The following is a 12,878-nucleotide window of genomic DNA, read 5'->3' as shown; positions in this document are numbered from 1 at the left end:
TGACTGTCTGAAGGGGGCCTATATTGTGTGACACACGGTGGCATTGTGTGAGTTGGCAGGTGCTTAAAGTTTAGTGGTTGTGTTGGGGGGTTAATGGAAGGAGGTACAAGTAAGTATGTGCAGGAGAGAGTAAAACAGTGTGCTGAAGATGAAAGAGATGAGGAGTGAGACATGCGCGGTCTAGATGCAGGAATGGACAGCGCAGGAAAGATATGAGGAGTAAAGGGCACAAGAGTTTAAATGAAAGTCTGCAGAAGTGCTGTGTCAAGAACTGGAGAAATTGGGACACACTGAACACCACCACCCCTTCCACTGACATAAGTAATGTTTGATTCACAGCCTGATTAAAACTTTTAAATCACTTTGTATTTGTTTATGTGTGTTTGTATATGTGCTTCGATTCAGGAGGCAACAAAGCAAACTGCCATGAACATACCAAGATGAGCATAATGGCTATTCTGAAACCATGTCTTGCCTTCGGCTGCGATTTTACAAAGTGGAACTCCCTACCTCCCTCCCATCTCTCCCTCCTTCAACCAATTCCATTCCTAGACGAGCCTTATTCCTTCCACCTAGGTAGAATCTGGGAAATGGCCTTTACAATGCGGCCTGAGCCACAAGTGCCATTCCCCCACCGCCGAACTATGCGTATGCGTGGTTAAGGCAAAGCGCAGTCTAGATGCTGGAATGAGCGGGCACAGGAAGAGGAAGGATCCGGAGAGGATACAATCTGGAAAGTGGGGCAGAGGCCAGGTTTTGAGGGGATGGGGATAGTTTTTAAGGTTTGGGGGATAGTTGGTAGGGCACCAGGGGGCTTCAGGGTAGTTTTTACAGCTTGAGGGGAGGTCGGGTAGTTTTTAGGGTTTGGGGAGGGGCTGTAATAGTGTTTAGGGCACAGGGAGGGGTTGGGTAGTTTTTAGGGCTCGGGGACCTGGGTAGATTTTAGGGCTCAGGGTTGTGGGAGGGGCTGGTATGTGATCTATACTACACATATCCCTTTACCAGTCATGCCTTTACCACAAAACTGTGTAGTAAAGGCATGCATGATAAAGGAATGCATTGTTTAGATGCAGTCGTTGTTTGGGCACTACCCCCTTTGCCTTACAACTTCCACTCACCAACAATACTATACTAAGAAATCTATCTCATAAAACAAATACATTAGCACCTCCTTTCACTACTCCTCAAAAAGAAAACATAACACGCACACCAGCACAACAAAATCTCTCAAGCTCAACCCTTCATAATCTTTCCATCACAAACTACAAACATACACCCACTTTTCAGATTACATAAATGAAGAAACTCCCATTCCAAGCTTTCTATCTTCCTCACCACCTAACACAGATACAGCAATACAGCAATTCTCTTTTAACCACCTCTCATCCATTGGACAATTTAGAACCTTACTACATGACCCACATGCTGCACCACCACCCCTAGCTCATACACCTTCCACCCTAAACAGACGCTAACGAAATAGGCAACATGCCACACTTCACAACTTTGCTTCTCCATGTCTACTGCCCAACAAGGTTACACTACAAAAACAACACAGCACACCAACTCACTCTCAACTACCATCTCCACCAACTACAAACATGGACCCATCACAATGCTTTCTTAGTCTGCTGGATGAGGTACATGATACGGAACAGCTACACAAATGTTATCCTCATACAGCTAATAAAAACACCAAGGACACACCTGCTGCAAGCCCACAAAAGACTGCTCACTCTTCTACAAATCAAAATCACCGTCCAGGAAGAGGCACAGGATCTGCCCTCTTTGCAATCTTGGATGGCCTGAAGAACACAGCTGACCGCAATGGGGTGTCTGCGTTACTTCTCTTGGACCTCTCGGCTGCCTTGGATACGGTTGACAATGACACTCTGGTACAAAGACTCTACGATGCCGGCATAAAGGAGACTGCTCTAGACTTGATCACATCCTACCTTCGTGACAGAACTAATGTCATCCATACCCCCCTTTCTCCTCCAAACCGTACTTCACAAAAGCAGGGGTCCCTCAAGGCTCTATCATCTCGCCCATGCTTTTCAGCATCTACATGAAGTCATTACTGGCACTAAGCAATCAATTTCACCTCACGTGCTATGAATATGCAAATGGCAACCAAATACTCCTTCAACTGAAATGCCCAAAAGACTTTGGAAACTCAGCAATTTTCAGTTGTCTAAGAGCCGGGGATCAATGGATGACATGGAGCAATCTCACATTGTACGCTTCCCAAACATAAGTATTGACTAGTGGCGATTGGAAACATTATGACCCACTCACCGCGAGGCCTGATGATCTGGAAACTCCGCCTAAAGTATTGAAAGGAAGTAAGAAACTCGGAATGACCATGGACGCCAAGGAATCAATGAATGCGCAAGTGAACAAACTAGCAAGATCAAGCTTTGTTACTATAAAAGCTCTGCAACAAATATTCCCTCATTTGGGATTTCCACACAAGGTCTAGGCCACCATCTCCCTTGTTCTGTCCAAACTCGATTACGCCAATTGCCTCTACCATGGATCACCTTTAATGACCATGAAAAGACTACAACAGATTTAGAATTTGGCTGCCAGACTACTCTTACATATAAAACCGCGAGCCCACATCTCCACCGCCTTTAAAGCCCTACATTGATTACTGGTTGCCAGAAGATCCACGTTCAAGCTGCTGTGTATCACCCACAAAGCAGGACCACTCTTAATCAGGAATAAAATCACCAAACACATTACACAATGGAACCCGCACTCTAGAGAGGCACCTCGCCTAAAAATCCGAACATACAAGAAGGAAACCATGGGTGGCACTCCTTCTCTGTTCAACCAGCCAAACTATGGAACCCTTTACCACCCCCCCCCAACATAAGATCCACGGGTACCACCTTATCTTCAGAAAACTACTCAAGAATTGCCTCTTCCCCACATAACCACTGTACGCAAACAGAAATACAGCATATCCCTCTGTAAGCATCTATTTGGACTATAGATATGTACCTATATATGTGTATTGCTTTGTATAAATGTGTAGAATAATTATGTTTCAAAAAATATAAATATTCATTAGATCTGCTTAACAAATGGGCATATTACTGATAGTTACATTATTCTGTTTTTAACATGCATACAAGTGACTGCATAAATAAGTAAATTGTTTATTATAACTATTTATCTACAATTGCTTCACTATTGAATTACAAAAAATATATATATAATTAATTTAAAGTACAACACCTGAAAGCTGGAGTTTATTTAATGCATTTTTTAATGTACATATACCACCTTTCTATATGCATCTATACACCTCCCATGTACTTATGGATCTAAAGATTTATTACTTTTCTTCTAATTCATCATATTAACTGAACTGCCCTATTCCTCACCCTATACCGATCTCAATATATCCTTTACTTCAACTCTCTTACTCATCTCAAACTTCTTTCTACTACTCTTTCCAATGCACTACCCCATTTCTCACCCTATACTTCTCTCAATAGATTCTTTCTCCACTGTCTCATTCATCCCAAACCCCACACCACTACTATGATCCCCCCCAAAAACATCTCTAGACTCTTCCATACTCTACCCCTCCTTTCATCATCTCATACCTCTTTTACTATTCTGATCCCCCAAAACAAGCCTTTCCAAACCCTTCCCTCTGATTCTTCCTTCTCCGCCTCCCTTTTACTCACCCCAAGCCTGCTTCTACTGCTATGAGCTCCAAAACATCCCTTCACTATCCCTTTCAATCCAAATAACAGACTAACATATCCACCACTCAAATTAATTTCATATTTCACTATACTAATTCACCACTAATCCGTTACGTGTAACTCACCAAAAAAGTGCTTTAACACCTCATCAGGGGTAGCAAGCGCTATATAAAATACAAACCTTTTTCCCTCTGCTATCCATCCACTATCCTTCTCAATCCAAATCTCAAATTACTTTCGCTTTTCACTATACTAATTCGCAACTAATCATTTATGGATTCCGAAGTAGCGTGCTACTCGCCGAAAAAGCGCTTCAACGCCTGGTCAGGGGTAGTAAGAGCTATATAAATGCAATTTTAATACAGATACAATACAATTGTAGAGTCGCGCGTGGGTTCCTCTTTCATACAACCAGCCTATTCCTCCCATCCACACATCCAATGGTGAGGCTCGCTTGAGAGCTATCAGATTCTGAAACGCCCGTTTCTTTTGAAGCGCGAGGCTCCGTGACGCATTTTAAATCAAATTCCAACGCACGCTGAGGAACGGGCAGGTGGCGCTCTCCTCCTAATTGAGTGCATTTGTTGGGCGTTAACGAGCGGGGCACGCGGGTCTCTCGTCTTTAGTAATGTAGGGAAATTATAACACAAGTGTTTAAATAAAGGATATTAAACCAATCAGCCACTCTGTCCTACAGTTAAAGCTCTCCGGATTGCAGGGTCTGGTCAGAGTCTGAGATTCCATCTTCATCGTCCCCTTTAAGAACAGGCGTTCGATGTGCCGTTCCTCGGATGCACATTGCATTTGACGTAGTTTAGTATACTACCCCACCTGTCATAGACCTGGGCTGCATGAAGTAGGAGCCTTGCCCACAGTGCAGGCTCGCTGCGGCAGCTTTGGTTCGAGTGTTGATAAGATTGAGTGTTTCTATTTCCTCGCAGTGGCCTGCCAGAGACCTCGCAAGGAGAACTCCAGATTTGTTTATAGTTTCTTCCTTGTGGCTGACTTTAACTGTGGCCTAAAGCACAATGGAAGGCCCACCTGTATAACTGAATGAGAAGCACCCTAAAATGTCCAAAATATTCCCATCTAATAGACTTACAAGGCCGGGCTGGGGGGAGGACCCATGTGCAGTGGGGCTGCCTGGCTCATCTGTTCATAGGCCTCTGTCTGTTCGGAAATAGCAGCTTCCCTCGTGGATATTTATTTAATTTGGGTTTCACCTAGTGAACATCTCATGAGTCATAGTAGCAGCCAGATACACCTCACAGCAGTGGCCTGCACAATGCCGCGTCAGTGATCGGGGTCAGCCACACTGCGCGCGCTCTGCTTACACCACGCTAAGCTCCTCTTTTGATGCCAGACTTTTGGCTGCTTCTGCAGAATTAGCTCCTGTGTCATTGACCATGAAAGCGGCGATTGTTCGCTTTTGTTTATGGGCTTACACTTAGCACAACGCGACCTGCTACGAGATGCTTCTCTCGGGGGTCCACCACTGCTGTCCCTTTTGTGGGAGCTCGTCCGCACTTTGTGTTGTGAAGAAAAACACAGTTCAGGAAAAAGTTACATTTATTCTGAATGTCTAGGTCGCTTTCTGGCAGTTCAGAGAACTCTCACAGCGAGATCGCACGCGTGAAGAAGTACCCGAGGTAGGCCTATTAATGTTGTTTTTATACACAGCTATGGTTTGGTATGTCGCTACATCCATCTTTATGTGTAAATCGTAAGCTGGTTTACGTTTTTATTTAATGCGCACATCATACGCTGGTTTATGCTTTTATTGAATGCGTTCATAGTTGGTTGCATTCAGGTGATGGGTTTGGAAATCCTGCCACAGCAGCTGTTGTCAGAGGGGACTGTTGAACAAGCTGGTACAGAGGCGAGGGCCGGGTATGCTCCATTAGGACTGGCCAAGCGGAAGGCCGTGGGCTGTTGGGGCTGATACTGTCAGCGGATGTTGTTGGGCCATGGTGGGACAGTTGTTTTCCATACTTCATTGGTATCTGAATCTGTCTTCGTGGAGAGGCGTTTGTCAGTCTCCACCAGGAGGTACGCCTCAGCTGCCTGCAAAGTACCAACCTTCTCTGAATTGGACAGAACCACCTCTAAGCCACGCAAAAGCAATGGACCCAGCCTAAGCCACTTTGAACACTTACACGTCTACTCAAATACAAGGAAATCCAACCAGAACCAAATCATTTATTGTAAATAGTTATAAGCAGCCCAAGACTCTTAAGCCCTCCCCAACCTCCTTCCCACAGTTTTCTTGGCACAACCTCTAGTCTATTCAATTTAGTTTATGAACATAAACTTCCCTGAAATACCATACTCATCCTGAACATCCCACAACACAGCCACATTACCAGCCACCTGAAAGAACTTCACTGTCTACCCATCAATAAAAGAATAACCTTTAAGCTCCTCACGCATGCATACAGAGCCCTTCACTACGGCAGCTATGCATACCACAACCACTGCCTCTCCTTCTACACTCCGCTCAACTGGCCCTAAACATCATCCCATGGATCTGCGGGACCACGGCTGGAAGCTGATCCTTCTATGTCGCTACAATGACCAGCAACTCCCTGCCTTGGCACCTCAGGCAAACACCATCGCTGCCGCAATTCAGGATAGACTTCAAGACCTGACTCTTCGACTGAACCCATAGATATTCTCCCTCCCCCTCAGCGCCTTGAGACCCTCACTTGTGAGTAGTTGCACTTTATAAGAAACTTTATTGATTGAATGATTTACTGATTGAAATAGGGAGAGGTAAGTGTCCTCCCGAAAAGGTTAGTGAGGATCGAGGACCAAAGCTTAGTTTGTAAAAGAATAAGTGCTATGGTCGACAGAATTTCTCAGAAGCCCAGTGGCACTGCTGCCAAATGTCTAGGTTGCTGAAACCCAATGTTGTCTAGTCTTGAGTCCACCTCATTCCTCTTTCATTCACCACTAAACTCTCCCAGTCCTTCTATCTCACTCTTGTAAGTTCCTTTTCATGACTGCTTTCTTCCTTTGTCACTGTTTACAGCCTTTCTCCCACACCTTCATTTAGGGGCGTTACGCAGGACCCACCAGTGTGGGGCACCAGGCTCTCCCACACTGGAGGTGGTCCCTCAAACAACCATAGAGTGTCAGTGCGATAAAGCTAGAGCAGTGGTTCTTAAACCTTTGACTTCAGTGGACCTCCACTTAATCATTACTGGAGTCCAGAGACACTCACTGAATAATTATTGGAATATGGTGGACCCCGCCAGAGTAATTGCTGGAAGCCAATGACCCGACCTAAGCATTTGTGATAATCTTAACTATAAAACAATACATACATAAAAATCCAGAAGTAAGTAATCCTCAAATATACACATGATGAACTATTATATTTAAATCACAAACAAACATAAGACATTCTACATTTTATTGGGAAGGTTGGAGCTTTCCAAAATTAATTTAAGGCCACTCATACACCACGCTATTTTCTGTTTGATGGAGTTGCACTGCTCCCATGAATCAAACTTAGGATACTAACTTGGTCTTTAGCCTCTAGCTACAAATTGCTTCACATTTACAGTATGTTATTACAAAAAATCGAAATGTTCCTTTTTCATTTATATATACTTTATTAGTTTGTTATTATTACTTAATTTTCTAAGCAGTCGCTGACCCCCTGAGAAGGCATCATGGACCCCCAGGGGTCAGACTAAGGTAAAGAACCACTGAACTAGAGAACAGCTATTGCTCTGGCCTGGCTTAACCTTCCTTTGTGGGTTGTGCTGTTTGTGAGCAGAAAGAAATAGTTGCAACTTTTTTATGTATTGTAACAATATAGGCAGACCACAGAGGTAATTCTTAGACTTGTCTCAAAGCATGTGAGAGGGGGAAAAACAAAGAGAAAGAGAGAGGCATAATGGAGGAGGAGAGACTACGAAGAATCCAGAGAAAAGAGAGTGTGCGTGAGATTCACATGCCAAAGTCAGATGTGTAAGAGACAGCTGAGTGAGTAAGAAGAAAAAGAAAAAAGTGAGAAATGAATGTGTGAGAGAATAATCAGAGAGAATAGAGAGATACCTGAGACAGAAGCGAGGCAGAGGGAGAAAGAGAGACGCACAGGCTACACAGAGCCTGGTGAGTATGACACACTAGAGAGAGAAAATTCAAAAGTAAAATAGAGGCTTCAAACAAACCAGTGGGAAAAAGCGCTGGGAATAAGAAATATAGCAAAGGTGAGAAAGGGGAAACCAGCCAACAGAAAAAGAGCATGACACCCCAGACTGAACAACGTGTGTGTGTGAGATTGTGAAAAGTTACAAAGAGACAGTTAAGTGTGCATGAGAACGTGGGAATGACAGATATATTGAAGAGACAAGAGTAAAAAATAATTATGAAGTAAAACATCACCAAAAAGAGGTAATTACAGAAAGATAGATGGAAAAAAACGAGAGAGCGTGACAAGAGATGGAGCTAGATATTAAAGGGACAGACAGGTGAGAAAAAGATAACAAAGAGAAAGAGAGGGAGGCAGGTGAAATAGAAAAGGGAGACGCGCAAGACAACCAGAGGGAGGAGACAGACAAAACAAAGGAGAGGATAGAAAATGGCAGGAGAGGAAGAGAGACAATGGTGCGATAAAATAAGAGTTAAAGCAAGGCACTAAGACACGAGAGATGAGTAGGATGAAGAAGGGAGAAGAGAGGTTTTAAACCTATGTCTTACCATTATTATGAAAATTAATGAGCACACAAAGAACTCTGCAACAGGTACTTGACACCACAAGCTATATTTTAAAGTGCACCGTCATCACGGCCACACTCTATAAAACCAGCACTGCACGGAAGCATCAGACAGCCATGCTAGGGTGAAGCGCGAGGCCTTCTTGGTGCCATCCAGTGATTCCTATAATGCCCGTGTAAATGTCAATAGCATCAAAACCTGGTTCAGAAATTGGCGAGGGTTCAACACAATTAAAAAAACGACATCACAACATAAATGATAGTAAGCGGGAAACGATGAATTGTTTTCTAAGACCACAAGACATGAAAGATGCATGTGGTTTGGATACTTCATCAGCGAGTGTTGTGAATGAGATTGTGTCAACAACACCTTCCAGTTACTACAGTTCAGAGGGAAGCGTCCTGAGCTAACTTTCACTGTTGTGTGCTTCGAGCAACCTACAATCCAGAAGAGGCATGTCCGTGACTCAGCGTAAAACACTTTGCACAACATACCAAAGGATTTGACACCTTTTGCAGAGGCATTCATGATGGCCGTTTTGGTAATTTGAAGAAAGACATGCTTGACATTTCCAGGACTGATATAAGCAGTGCTTGAAATGGAAGGTAGTACGTGCCAGAGTACCTGCTTGTTTCAGAGAAGTGCTGGTACTATCCTATTGAATGCATTACATTTCTCTTGAGAAGTGCAGGTACTCTCCCTCTCAAAATAAAAAGTGCCGGTACTCCGTACAGGACAGTACCGGCCCATTTAAAGCACTGGATTTAAGGAGAAAAAACAAGTAGTGTAGGTGATCTCTTTGAACTGAATAATCACCCAAGTTTTTCCTTGCAAGGATAGCTGGCTTGTGAAAGATGTCTGTAGCAATAAAGTTTTCACTGGACTCCGAACAGCAGTAAATCTGCCGCATGAGTTGGAGATGTCACTGAAACTCCAAAACATGCCTACAAAGAAAATGAAATTTATTTGCTGGATCTGGTGTGAAGGGCTGGTGTCACAACAGGACTTGTTCTCCAAGACTTCCAGGTCGAAGTGCTAAGGGAAGATTCTATGATGGGAAGAGGGGGGTGTCCTTTGGAGAGTCTAAAGCTAAAGCAGCGATAATCACATATCACCCGGCTTGGTAATATGCCCCAGAGTTGTTAAATGTTATCCTTACCATCCATGCAGAGCAATAGTGAGCCCCATGTTGGTCGGAGTAAAATTGTAGATGGGGAGAAGAGTTTTAGGTGTAGTCTCATGCCATAACATGTAAAATATAGTACCTTGACTGTAGTGCTTGGTTGGTTAAAAAATTAATAAATAAATAACCATAAAAAAAGAAGAAAGGAAAGAACTACAGGTGTCCCATTTTTTTTTCTTAAGAGGCTTTCTCCCACTTCCGCCACAGGCATGGCCCACCAACTCCACAAACGTAACAAAGTAGGAATAGTAGGCATCATGTGCATCGAGGCTGTTAACCACGCACGTTTTTGAACACTTCTAATGGCAGCAGTATTTTTGCTAGAGTGAAGAGATAGGTAACAGTATAATATGAGATATTAAATGACATAAAGCAGGTTGGCAGTGAATTAAAAAAGTGATGGGTGGAATGCTTGAATCAATCTCAGCCACTGGTAATTACTCGGGCCTCATCCCAATCCATCTTTATTTTGCGCACCACGCCTGCTCAGTTTGGACCCAGCCATATGCAAATCAGACTTAGCTTTGCTCCAATAGGAACAATCCAGCCCGAACTGCCAGGCAAGGTCCTCTCTGAACCGGAACACAATCAAATCGTTAATAAATCAGAACGCAGCATATAGGATGGCTGCGGGAGGGTCTAGTGCTGTTCACGAAGGCCAGCTACTACATTATCGCTGTCTGGATGTGAGCACACAAAAAGCTTGAGTAGGGAAACTAAAGTTCAAGGACAGGTTGTAGGATTTCTAATTTTCTGATAAAGTGGAATTGGAATATTGCAATCTGGTTAGTCGGGAGATGCTTTGGTCAATGATAAATCTAATAGATTTGACAGCGGGAACCAAGGTGGGTGAGTTGCGGAGGTCAACATGACCATCTCCTGGATTACATCCAAATGACACAAAGAGTAACTGAAAGCGATACACAGACTTTCTGGTACTCCTATAAGGAATCGACAGAATGCAGAACTACAGCAAGCTGCAGTGTCTGAAAATAAACAAAATAAAAAGAAAATGTTTTTTGCAGAACAGGTCAGAAGGAAATAGATTACTAAGTAAGAAACATTTAAAGTTAACATCTGGTGTGATATGCATGTCAACTTCAGAAATGTGGTATGAAGCACACTAGAAAATACAAAGCATTAATAAGTAAAAATGAATGAGTGCTAGAAAAAGGGAATGGAGCTGAAAATTGTAATAGGATGAGCAGGAGAAAAGAGGCAAGGGAAAAATAAGCACCAAGGTTGAATCGGGTGGATATATTGAGAAAAAGGAAACACAGTGAGAGAACAGTTGATGGTAGCAATAGTAAATAGTGAAATTATAAAATGGTACTTTTATTTTTTTATAGCTGACAGTAATAATCGAAAGACAATTCGATTTGTGCTTCACAAACAGTTAATTTTATTATTTTACCAGGGGATATCAGTATTTTCAGGCTCTCTATGTCTGTCACAATTTCAGAATCTTAATAAATATAGTAAACATGGACCCAGAGTGTCAATTTTATGTGTACCACTCAAGCCCTAAAGCATAAGCAATGCTATTTACAAAGAAAATATTTTTATAGTAAAGCTACTTAAACAAATAACTTGTTTGCTTACATCGCTGTTTTGCCCAACATTAAGGTTTGCTACTGGCTTGTGTGAAGTTGCAGTGAAGTCAAAAGTTAACTAATTTTAAGAACCTAGGGGGAGAGGATGTGGTCCCACGGCTAGACTGCCGATTTTAGAGCTGCGAAGCCAAGGTTCGAGCCTCGGGGTTGACTCCACATTCTGTGATTCTGGGAAAATCATTTAATCTCCCTGTGCCTACCAAAAAATGAATGTGTCCTTGTGTAACGTAACTGGTGCTCATGTAAAGCGCTTAAATACCTTCGGGTCGAGTTTGCTCTATATAAATCTGCAAAAAAACACTTGAAGGCAAATGAGCACGTCGATAACTTAGAGGAGATGATTTTGAGGTGGTCTTAAGGGCATACTGGAATAACGACCCAACAAGTAGTTAAAACATGATGATCAAGGCCAGATGAAACCTAGCTCACAGATCACCCGTACTACACCAGTTAAAAATGCACCCATTCATGAAGATACAAGAAAACAGATGGAAAAAGAAATATGGAGCGCTGAACCTCCACACATCTGACAGAGATTGTTCAGCACTATCACCAGTTTAAGAGTTTACTAGGGGACACATTTCTTGCACTACATGTACAGCTAATACAGTAGCTAGGTATATTAGGACATTGTCTTCAGTCATGTGAAGTGGCCAATACTATATCCACTTAGTCTTCACCATCATCAATATAAAATAACATAAAACAACAAAACTGGAAAAAAATCCTGGTACAAGCAACTTTTAGAAAGATGCTAGGTATCTTCCAAGTGGGTGTAAGTCGCTGGAGATCCCTTCCGCTTACAATAAGGGGTGGGTGTGATATTCAAAAAGATCACTTTGCCAGAATGAATCGGTGTAATGCGGAACAGACCTTTCTCCATGCCGGGAAGGATATTTCTCAGACTGGACAGAGAAGTGCAGACTCTATTGTAGGGGGGGTACTCCATGGATAGTGACTATACAGTGGAGGGATTGCTCTACTGGATATGACAGACTATTACTGGGTTGCCCAACTCCTGCCAATAAACGACTGTATATAATCCAGAGAGATGGACCTTCAGAGGGACTGGAGAGATCATGATGGAAACACCCGCATAAGTGCATTATATACCATTTGGCTAAAGTTTCTAAAATCCGTCGGCCCAAAACAGGAAGCCGATCCTTCTCTTATTTTGGGCCGGTTACATGGAACAAACTCCCTTTGGAGCTACGTACTACTTTCGATCTCCCTACTTTTAAGAAAAAATTAAAAAGATGTGGCTCTTTCAACGATCTTCATAGGCCAATCACTGCGGGTGCCGTGTTGTCTGTTTAGCGCCGATACACTCTCTGAGTAGCTGCGCACAGTATAAATCTCAATAACATAAAATAACATATGTATGGCATCACTGGAAGGGAAATACTGTTAATAACCATGTAGATGAACCTTGTGGCCTGGTGTAGAGCGAGGCGCTGTCTTAGGTGGAACGGTAAAGTCACAAACGAAACACGGAGAGAGGAGAGTATGCGGAAAGAAGTATCCAAATTACAAAGGTTCCCAGCATGGGAATTTAATTGATAATCTACATTAGGGGCCTACTGGATGGTGGAAATGTAAAACCTTTTTCAAGCCTGTAAAATGAATATC

The 12,878-nt window shown here is 42.8% G+C and overlaps 1 protein-coding gene across 4 annotated transcripts in view; it reads left to right on the top strand.

The window, feature by feature from the left end:
- The first annotated feature begins 5,282 nt into the window (after window positions 1–5,282).
- LCTL (lactase like) overlaps window positions 5,283–12,878 on the top strand; it is a 160,214-nt gene continuing 152,618 nt past the window's right edge. For 2 of the 4 annotated variants that reach the window (XM_086958003.1, XM_086958002.1), the window contains exon 1: window positions 5,283–5,374. The gene's annotated coding sequence lies outside the window, so the exon portion shown is untranslated. The remainder of the gene's footprint in view (window positions 5,375–12,878) is intronic. The other 2 variants (XM_086958000.1, XM_086958001.1) reach the window with 1 other exon arrangement.

The sequence above is a fragment of the Lissotriton vulgaris genome, chromosome 2_1, assembly GCF_964263255.1.
Source record: "Lissotriton vulgaris chromosome 2_1, aLisVul1.2, whole genome shotgun sequence".
Classification (NCBI taxonomy): Eukaryota; Metazoa; Chordata; class Amphibia; order Caudata; family Salamandridae; genus Lissotriton; species Lissotriton vulgaris.
Note: the sequence above shows the minus strand (reverse complement) of the source record. Positions and strands in the feature narration are given on the sequence as shown.